This window comes from Myxine glutinosa, chromosome 3 (assembly GCF_964187855.1).
Source record: "Myxine glutinosa chromosome 3, kmMyxGlut1.1, whole genome shotgun sequence".
NCBI lineage: Eukaryota > Metazoa > Chordata > Myxini > Myxiniformes > Myxinidae > Myxine > Myxine glutinosa.
Window position 1 is genome coordinate 2,436,425 of NC_136263.1, and position 10,558 is coordinate 2,446,982.

General features: G+C 51.2%; 1 non-coding gene across 1 annotated transcript; it reads right to left on the reverse strand.

Moving 5' to 3' along the window:
• Window positions 1-9,913: 9,913 nt before the first annotated feature.
• LOC137424291 (small nucleolar RNA SNORA74) lies at window positions 9,914-10,108 on the reverse strand. Its single transcript, XR_010983912.1, has one exon. It is a non-coding gene; the product is annotated as a small nucleolar RNA SNORA74 (small nucleolar RNA).
• Window positions 10,109-10,558: the final 450 nt, after the last annotated feature.

Below are 10,558 nucleotides of genomic sequence, written 5' to 3' on the forward strand. Positions count from 1 at the left end.
AAGGCACGGCCTCCGGCCACCAGGTGGTGCGGTCCACCATGGTAAGGACATGGGCGAAACCCCGCGAGGGGGGCAGAGGTCCCACCAGGTCCACGTGCACGTGGTCGAACCTACGTGCCGGCACCGTAAACGGGGCCAATGGGGCCTGGGTATGCCGGTGCACCTTCGCGCGCTGGCACGCGAGGCACGTCCTGGTCCAGCCGCGGACGGCCTTCCGGAGGCCATGCCAGACAAACTTGTCGGCGACCAACCTCTGGGAGGCCTTCGTGCCCGGGTGGGACAGGCCGTGGATGGCGTCAAAAACCTGGCGCTGCCAGCCTGCGGGCACGATGGGGCGAGGCCGCCCGAGGAAGACGTCGCAAACGAGGGCCGTGCCCGCGCCGTCGAAGGGCACCTCGGTTACGCGGAGGCCCGTGACGGCGGTCCGCAAGGCCTGGACCCCGGGGTCGGCGGCCTGGTCCGCCGCCATCCGGGCATAGTCGATGCCAAGGTGGACTGCGTGGGCGACGGCCCGGGAAAGGCAGTCGGCCACCGGGTTGTCCTTTCCCGCGACGTGTCGGATGTCCGTCGTGTACTCGGACACGGCCGCGAGGTGACGCTGTTGCCGGGCCGACCACGGCTCGGCGACCTTGCCCATCGCGAAAACCAGCGGCTTGTGGGCGACGAAGGCCGTGAACGCCCGGCCCTCGAGCAGATGGCGGAAGTGCCTGACCGCGAGGTGAAGCCCAAACAACTCGCGGTCGAAGGTACTGCAACGGCGTTCGGGCGAGCGAAGCTGCCGGCTGAAGAACGCCAGCGGTTGCCAAGCACCACGCACCCATTGCTCGTGCACCGCACCCACCGCGTAGTCCGAGGCGTCGGTGGTGAGGGCGATCGGTGCATGGGGCGCCGGGTGCGAGAGCATGGTGGCGTTGGCCAAGGCGAGCTTCGCGCCAGAGAACGCCGCGTCCATCTGCTCGGTCCAGGTAACGTCACCTTTGCCCGGCTTCCCTCGAAGGGCCTCGTGTAAGGGGCGCAGGAGCTGGGCGATGCGGGGCAGGAACCGATGGTAAAAGTTTACCATGCCCAGGAACTCCTGGAGCCCCTTGATCGTGCGGGGGCGCGGAAACCCCTTCACCGCCTCCACCTTGGCCGGTAGGGGGACGGCCCCGTGCCTGGTGACGCGGTGCCCCAAAAAGTCGATTTCAGCGACACCGAACCGGCACTTGGCGGGGTTCACGATCAGGCCGTGCTGGCCCAGACGTTCGAAGAGCGTGCGGAAGTGACGAAGGTGCTCTTCGCGGGACGCGCTGGCGACGAGGATGTCGTCCAGGTAGACGTACAAAAAATCCAAGCCGCGCAAGACGCTGTCCATGAGGCGCTGGAACGCCTCAGCCGCATTTTTCAAACCAAAGGGCATCCGAAGAAATTCGAAAAGCCCGAATGGCGTGATGACAGCCGTCTTCGGGATGTCCTCCGGCCTGACAGGGACCTGATGGTAGCCGCGTACGAGGTCCACCTTTGAAAAGAAGGACATCCCCGCCAAACGGGCGGAGAAGTCCTGGATGTGGGGGACGGGGTAGCGGTCGGGGGTGGTGGCGTCGTTGAGGCGCCGGTAGTCCCCGCACGGTCGCCATCCCCCGCCGGGCTTGGGCACGATGTGGAGCGGGGACGCCCACGCGCTCTCGGAGCGCCGCACGATGCCGAGCCGCTCCAGCGTAGCGAACTCCGCTTTAGCTACGGCGAGCTTCGTCGGCTCGAGGCGGCGTGCCCGGGCGTAGACCGGTGACCCGGCGGTGGGGATGTGATGTTCCACCCCGTGCTTGACGGTCCCCGCCGAAAAGGTGGGCCGCGTGAGGGCCGGGAAACCCGCGAGGAGGCGGGCGAATTCGTCCGCTGCCGGAAGCGTACAGATGAACCTGGCCGGAACGGAACCGCTCAGCAAGCCGCTCAACGAGGCGGGCAGCGCGCACGCGAGCGAGCTGAACGTCTCAGCCTGGACAAGCCTTCTGCGCTTTACATCGACCAGTAATCCATTAGCACATAAGAAGTCCGCGCCGAGCAGTGCCATGGGCACGTCGGCCGTAACGAACGACCAACGGAAAACCTGCCCTCCGAACCGCAGAGAGAGACAGCGTTTTCCGTACGTGCGTATAGACGTACCATTGGCCGCAAGCAGCGCGGGACCTCGGCCCGCGGTGTGCTTGTCGGACGTACCGGCAGGAACGACACTCACCTGCGCCCCCATGTCGCACAGGTAACGGCACCCGGACAAGGTGTCCGTTATGTACAGAAGGCTATTTGAATTGCCGACGCTCACCGTTGCCACCGAGCGCCCGTTTCCCGACCTGCCGAATGAGCACGGCGGGCGACACTGCCGATCCTCGTGGCCGAACGTGGCGTGGAAGAAACACCAGGCGGGCAGCTGCGGTGTCGGAGGCCGCGGTTTTCTTCGCGGCGGCGGTGGTGGTGGGCGGAGCGTGGCGGCGGACACGAGGTGCGGTGCATCGGGGAAAGCCTCGGGAGCGGCAACCGCGCCAAGACTCGCCTGCGTGTCCAAAGCCGCGTAGTATTTGTCGGCCTCGGCAGCGAGCGCACGGGGTTCCGTTAACGCGGAATCAGCCAAAGCGAGGCGGACTCGTGCTGGCAGCTGGCGTCGAAATAACGCCCGGAATAGAGCGTTCGGGGTTTCGTCGCCCATGAGCGCCAGCATATGGTCCATACGGACCGACGGTCGCGTGTCCCCGATCTCGGGGAAGTCCAAGAGGCGATCGGCCCGTGCGTCCACCGTAAGGCCGAACGTGGCGAGGCGACGCTTGACCGCCTTGTACTTGCCGTCGGCAGGTGGCTCCCTTAGGACCGATACGACGCGGGTGGCCGTGCCGGGCCCGAGGGCGGCGACCACGTGGCAGTACATGGTCTCGTCCACCGTGATGCCTCGAAGTCGGAACTGGGCTTCCGCCTGCAGGAACCAAACTTCGGCTTGTGACTCCCAGAATTCGGGGAGCTTGATGGAGACCGCGTTGGTAGCCATTGTTGCGGCGGTTTCGGGTGGTCAGCGACGGCTGACTCGAATGTCGGAGGTCACCAATGAAGCACGCGGTGCTACGCGCGCGACTTGCTACCAAGGAGGAAGCGGACAACGCGGTAAGTTTAATGTTCTTTATTCAAAGAGGTCACTGTAGCACTGGCCTGCTCCGGGCTGCGCACCCGTGTATATCCTGAGGCCACGCCTACCCCTCGGGCGTGGCCGCCGCCCACTTGGTGCGCGGAATGTCACCACGCCAGTGGGCTTTCGTGTCCGCCACAGCATCAAACATACACGATTACAGAATATGCCATTTAGAGTTAGTCATCACTGTCCTGTGTGTCGTATCCGACAATATAGTCCGCATCGTTTTCACAGTCCGTTCCACACAAGCAAAGGTCGGTGCAAGTGAAGTCATTTCTTCTGCATGAGCACCGCTGGGTTGAGCAATTGGCTTTACATTGACATCTGACTAACTCGACAATGGCCTGTGGAGCTGGTAGAACCTTGGTGGTGATAGGGAGTATATGGCCTTTCTCATCCTGATGGTAGCCATGTTTGAGTGGGTCAAACAGCTGTTGCCACATGACAGTGGCTTGGCACCAAACTCTACTCTGTACTCGCACACGTTCAATGTGCTCCTCAAGTGCACCAGTTGTTGGAGGCAACTTGTTACTTTCTGCCAGATGTTTGCAAAACAGATGCCATCTTAGGTCAGGAATACTTGCGATCTGAATACCTTTTGGGCAATACGCTAAGCATACAAAGCTGGCCAATGTTTCTAATACCTCATGCGTTAGGTCACCATCCTCCGGTAGTTTCATCAGTGCTCTGACTACGTCCCTTTCAGCCTTGATGTAGTGTTGAAACCACTTCGTTTTACCCACTCCTGAGAATCGACCAACATTGTCTGCTCCAGTAAATGCATGGAATATAGGTAATGCTGTTGCCTTTTCTCTTCCTAGCGCTCTCCACATTGGCCCTACCTCCACGGTTCCTGATACCATCGTCATCGATGTGTTTTTGCAGAGCTTGTCATAGGCTGCAATAGCTAGAACCAGGACGTCTGTATCCGGGGTGAAGAAGACTAACTGTGCTTCGGGACAACGTTGTGATGCTGTCGCTGCTAAGCTGATCATCAGTGTGTCAGCTTCCTCATGGTTGTTTGGGTCAAACTGCATGCTCCGGTTGCTTCTAGTGTGGCCTGCTGCTGACGTGATAATTAACTTTGGAGAGTTTGCATTATACTTGAGTGTTGCCTCAGCAAGGTACACTGTTAGATCAGCTTTCGTCTTTTCATGAGATAGGAAGCGGCCCATTGGTATATGTTTGTATCATCCGCAATCTGGTATTGAACAGGGTCTTTGCCTTGTCGTCGTTTTTCTCTGGTTTTCTGTTTTAAGGAGTCTGCCTTGTACGTGTCGAAGACCAGGATAATCTCATCGGATCCTGCTGTCAAGGTCATGAGGCGGTCATTGAAATGCTGGCCGAGATCTTTGACTGTGGTGATTTTCGCTGGTTTCGTTGTCATCTTCTGGATGAGCACCATTCCATCAACAGCGATTCTCTGACTCGTAGATGGTCCTGGAAATGGAGTTACTGCATCGGCAATATCATCAGTCTGTTCTGTTGGTTCTGCTGCTTGTGCATCAGTATGAATTTTCATTCGTTTTACTGAAGTTCTCGAGGCTATGGATCAGCTTTGACTTATCACTGCATGGAAGGATCGAGCCACTGTGTCCGGAATGTGTCCAGTGCTTGCTTGGGTTTGTGTTGCACCTGCCTTCGGGTCTTGAAAGCATACATTATGTTCTGACTTGTGGTCAGTGCTGATCGGTCGACTGTCCTGCTCCTCATCTCTGTCTGTAGCTCTTCTTCGGGTCCTACCAAAATCCATCGTATCAGGCTGTACAACTCAGTTGGAACATCTTCTTTTGTGCTTGCTACTGTGACTGTATCGATCTGCTTCTTCTCCTCGGTGAAGTCTGTAATGCGTCTGCGTATTAGCTTAGCTGTTTTGTAGAGCATCTTTGCGTTATCCATTTCACTTGCATGGTCTTGCATCATAGACATGTGGACCATATCTTCCTCGCAGGCTTCAGGGCAAAAAAGAACAGAAGGCGTCCGTCTGTCTTTCTGTCTCACAGACGTTACACTTGGCAACTCTGAGAGCATCTTGTCCTTCAGCCATTGTCGGGTCAACGTCGGTGTGTGCTTCTCTGCCTCATCACTACCTCCCAGCATCGAGATGTATGTTGTCTCAATGGCATCCATGGGAAGATACGCTTTTTTTTTAGTTTGAATGTCTACAATATTGATCAACTCAATCAAGCATGGCATCTGCATTGGTAGGTCTGCCGTCATGGGCCTGGCTTGGTTTCTGACATCATCCCTGAGGACACGAAACACATGATTCGTCCAGCACAGCTTGTGGTATCTCACATCGATTGCATGCGCATCACTTGGTGAGATTGCATTGTTTAACCTTGTCATCAGCACCGGGTCTTGGGTAATTTGTATCGCTTGCCTAAGTGCATTCCCAGAGTTTCCGGTTCGGACAGTGAAGAGACGCTGGCCGTCATCCACTTGACAGAAGAAACATAGATCTTTCGACAAAGGCTCTGTTGCAGATCGTGTGAATGTCGTTGATGTGGTTGGTGTGTTTGCTTCCATTTCTGAGCTTGTTCTCTTATGGCCACGTGTTTTGACAGCATACCTTTCTGTGGACATGGAATGTTCAAAGCGTTCCCTGGCGCGCTGCAAGGATATCTGATTAGTGGCGTCAGAATAGCAGCTTCGATGCCACGTTGTTTTCGCTTCGAGCATCGTTTGTTTTGTGCAGTCCTGGAGACGTCTTTGGATAGCAACATATTCTCCATCCCGTAGGCTGGCTCTGTCGGCCACTATGTCCAGTAACTTCTGGTAGGATTCTGTCCTGGGATTTAGAACAACTGTCCCTTTGTTAGTGTTTTTCTCCTGGCAAATGATGCACAGTTTCCAGTCTACAGACTCCTTGGACGTGCCCAAAGACAACTCGCTTCCATCAGGATCTTCACTCATGATGAGTTATGCACTGAAAATACACAAGAAGAACAACCACCATAAACACCTCCACCAAGATAGTTAATATGTAAAATAAATATATTAACGGAATTTTTTTTGTATCAATGGCTGCTCCCTGGATGCACATTGCATATTCCCTGAAAAAAGAAAGAACTGTTACAGTCAGAAGTCTGATTATGTCACCAATGGATTCCTTGTACCTGAAAACATAGGCTTAGTATATTTTAAAAAGTTTTTAGGGTAATTAGAGGCAGAAATAGAGCAAAATATGTATTTTTATGGCGGCCATTTTGAAAATCCAAAATGGCGGCCATACAGGTATCACCGCAAATGTAAACATTGATTTTCAGATTTTCGATGCAATAACGTTTCCAAAATTGTATAGGTTTGCTAATCTACCATGATTTTGAACGAAAGAACATAGTGAACCTGACTATATTAGTACTTGAAATCTTAACACGAGCTGTAGAATATGGTGAATAATATATATCCACCATGCTAAAAAAAACAATATCTATATTGTGTTCATTGGCTGTTTCTGATTCATATCTGCTTCAAATAATTCTTAGCAAACGAAAACATGAACACATGCGTTTGGTGTCATGTTGAGGTTACTTGCTTTCTAAATGAAAGAAAAAGTAATTTTTTTTCGAATTTGCTGCAGCCGTGTTCGACATACACTTGACATTTACCAACAACTATGTGTAGTTTACCAAAGAAATAATGTGGGCATTGTATCCTCATGTCTGGAAACATACAAAACGATAGTTCATACACGTATGTACCTTATCTAGATTAGAACATGTGAGAATTAAAATGTTTCATCATAAATCGGTTGTGGCCATCTTGGATTGCACAGATGGGCCCAACCTAAAAAGGTTTAACAGTCTGTGGTCATTGTATCTGCACTCAGCACGTCAGAGTAACCGAGAAACGCGCTTCAATGATCGAAAAGATGCATATACACAGGAAAAACAATGTTCCAATTTATAATTGTTGGCTTCGGATCGGTCGGATTTCAGGGGGGGGGGGGGGGGGGGTCACACCGTTGAAATGTAATTTTGAAGCAGAATGGACACTTTCTCAGAGGGTTTCCCGAGCCAAAATTGTTTCATATACAAATACGTACAAAATAAAACACAGACACCTAATATCTAAGAGGTGCAGACGAAAAGTGCATTTTAGGGGTCTTATCGTCATGCGATACTACTCGTTCCCTCAGGAGCAGGAGCTGTTTTGGGGGTTTCGAGAAGTTCTTCACATTGGTCTCCCCAGGACCAATCCTCACCTTACTCGTGGCCACTTGTGGCACCTCGAAATATTAACCAATTTTGCTGAAATTTTGTATGTTAACTTCTTTAAGTCGATGTAAAAAAAAATGGCAGGGTGGTCATAATGTTTTTATGAATTTAATTTTTTCCATTCATTTGGGGACCACCCCAATGAGTATCCAGTTTGTTTGTTCGCTTTTGAATAATCGAAAGTGCAGCACACGGACCATCAGTTCAAAATGCCGAGAAAAAATACATTAATAGTTTGTCGCTCAAAAGAAACAAATGCAGAGATTGGATGATGCCGACAGGACACAAGAACAAGTAGAGAATACTGAACCTCACAGAAAAATGACAGTTCAATCTTCAGAGAAGAGGAGCAGACAAGAGAGACTGATGCTCACATAGGCCAGACAACGTTCAAGCCTTAGAGAAGAAGCACAGGCAAGAGACAAGTTCAGAGAGGCCAGACAAAATTCAAGCTCCAGAGAAGAAGCGCAGACAAGAGACACAAGCTCACGGAGAGGCTGGACAAAGTTCAAGCGGCAGAGAAGAAGTGCAGACAAGAGACACTGAAGCTCACAGAGACGCCGGACAAAGTTCAAGCTTCAGAGAAGAGCAGACAAGAGACACTGAAGCTCACATAGGCCAGACAACGTTCAAGCTTCAGAGAAGAGCAGCAGGCAAGAGACACCAAAGCTCAGAAAGGCCGGACAAAGTTCAAGCGTCAGAGAAGCGCAGACAGAGACCGTACAAAGTTCAAGCATTAGAGAAGAAGTGCAAGCAAGAGACACCGAAGCTCAGAGAGAGGCCGGACAAAGTTCAAGCTTCAGAGAATATGAGCACACAAGAGACACCGAAGCTCACAGAGAGGCCGGACAAAGTTCAAGCTTCAGAGAAGAGAAGCAGACAAGAGACACAAGCTCACAGAGAGGCTGGACAAAGCTCAAGCTTCAGAGAAGTGCAGACAAGAGACCGGACAAAGTTCAAGCTTCAGAGAAGAGCAGCAGACAAGAGACATTGAAGCTCACAGAGGCCAGACAAAGTTCAAGCTTCAGAGAAGAGCAGCAGGCAAGAGACACCAAAGCTCAGAAAAGCCGGACAAAGTTCAAGCGTCAGAGAAGCGCAGACAGAGACCGGACAAAGTTCAAGCATTAGAGAAGAGCAGACAAGAGACTGAAGCTCACAGAGAGACCAGACAAAGTTCAAGCATCAGAGAAGAAGTGCAGGCAAGAGACACCGAAGCTCAGAGAGAGGCAGGACAAAGTTCAAGCTTCAGAGAATATGAGCACACAAGAGACACCGAAGCTCACAGAGAGGCCGGACAAAGTTCAAGCTTCAGAGAAGAGAAGCAGACAAGAGACACAAGCTCACAGAGAGGCCGGACAAAGCTCAAGCTTCAGAGAAGTGCAGACAAGAGCCCGGACAAAGTTCAAGCGGCAGAGAAGTGCAGACAAGAGACACTGAAGCTCACAGAGAGGCCGGACAAAGTTCAAGCTTCAGAGAAGAGCAGCAGACAAGAGACATTGAAGCTCACAGAGGCCAGACAAAGTTCAAGCTTCAGAGAAGAGCAGCAGGCAAGAGACACCAAAGCTCAGAAAAGCCGGACAAAGTTCAAGCGTCAGAGAAGCGCAGACAGAGACCGGACAAAGTTCAAGCATTAGAGAAGAGCAGACAAGAGACTGAAGCTCACAGAGAGACCAGACAAAGTTCAAGCATCAGAGAAGAAGTGCAGGCAAGAGACACCGAAGCTCAGAGAGAGGCCGGACAAAGTTCAAGCTTCAGAGAATATGAGCACACAAGAGACACCGAAGCTCACAGAGAGGCCGGACAAAGTTCAAGCTTCAGAGAAGAGAAGCAGACAAGAGACACAAGCTCACAGAGAGGCCGGACAAAGCTCAAGCTTCAGAGAAGTGCAGACAAGAGACCGGACAAAGTTCAAGCGGCAGAGAAGAAGTGCAGACAAGAGACACTGAAGCTCACAGAGAGGCCGGACAAAGTTCAAGCTTCAGAGAAGAGCAGCAGACAAGAGACATTGAAGCTCACAGAGGCCAGACAAAGTTCAAGCTTAAGAGGAAAGTTAGGTGGTAATTTTTAGTAGGATTCGGATTAAAGGTACATCGATTGTATACAGTACGACTCCCACAGTTTTGGAGCTAGCCTGACAAACCCGTGCAACGTTTTGGGGTCCCAGCAGGTATCCTCAGGCAGGTGGGAGGTTTCATGGATGCTAAAGGCAAAGGTTGCACAGGAATGTATCGGTTCATGGTTTAACATTCATACTTTCTGCACTGTCTGTTTGCTTATGGTCTCCCACCTGTGCGTGGCGTCACACAGGGACCTTCGCTAGTGGTAGTAATAGTATGTAATTAATATATATATATATATATATATATACATATAGTGCTATAATATAAAGATGTTACATTGATCATGTTCTGATTATAACACCCGTAAGAGAGAAATGACAAATTAGTGAAAATCTGGTGTCCAAGACGTGCACAGTTTGTATTTTGCGGTTTTTGTTTTGCAGAGTTTGTATTTTGCGGTTTTCTCGCCAATTTAAAGTCCCGTTGTTCGCCCACAAACTAGGGTAACAAGCACGAAGGCCTCAAACCCACTCTCTGATGAGGGCTGCACGCACAGACCGCCGGCCCCAGGTACCCAGGACGGGCCCGGGACTCGCTTATCCGAGCGTGCATACTCTACCAGCAGCGTAACGCCACCTGGGCCACGACAAAGGCCTAGAGGCTGACTAACCGCTGGTGCACGAAGGCCTCATTGAGGCCTACACACGTGGTGTATTAAAATCCCTTACACCTACTAAATCTTCCACACAAACACAAATTAAAAACAATCGGCATTTTAAAACAATTTAAAGAGAAAATAAAATAAACTAGTTAATTTAAAGTACCATGAACAAACCCACCTCAGCCAATATCGAAATAAAAAATGACCGTTAAACTTCCTGCCGTTCCTTTATACTATACACCGCCTACAATGTGACGTCATGGGGATGGACCAATCAAAGTTAACCTTCCAAATGATTCCTTAAACAAATGTAGTCATCGACAGACGACATATCATAAAATGTATATCATAAAAATAAATCGATATTGAAAGGGTCAAAACCCATCGTGGCCCTTTTATTGGAAGACAAAAGTGGGACAAAGTGAATGAAGTAAAAAAAAAAGGAATGATCGAAAGAGTGACAATA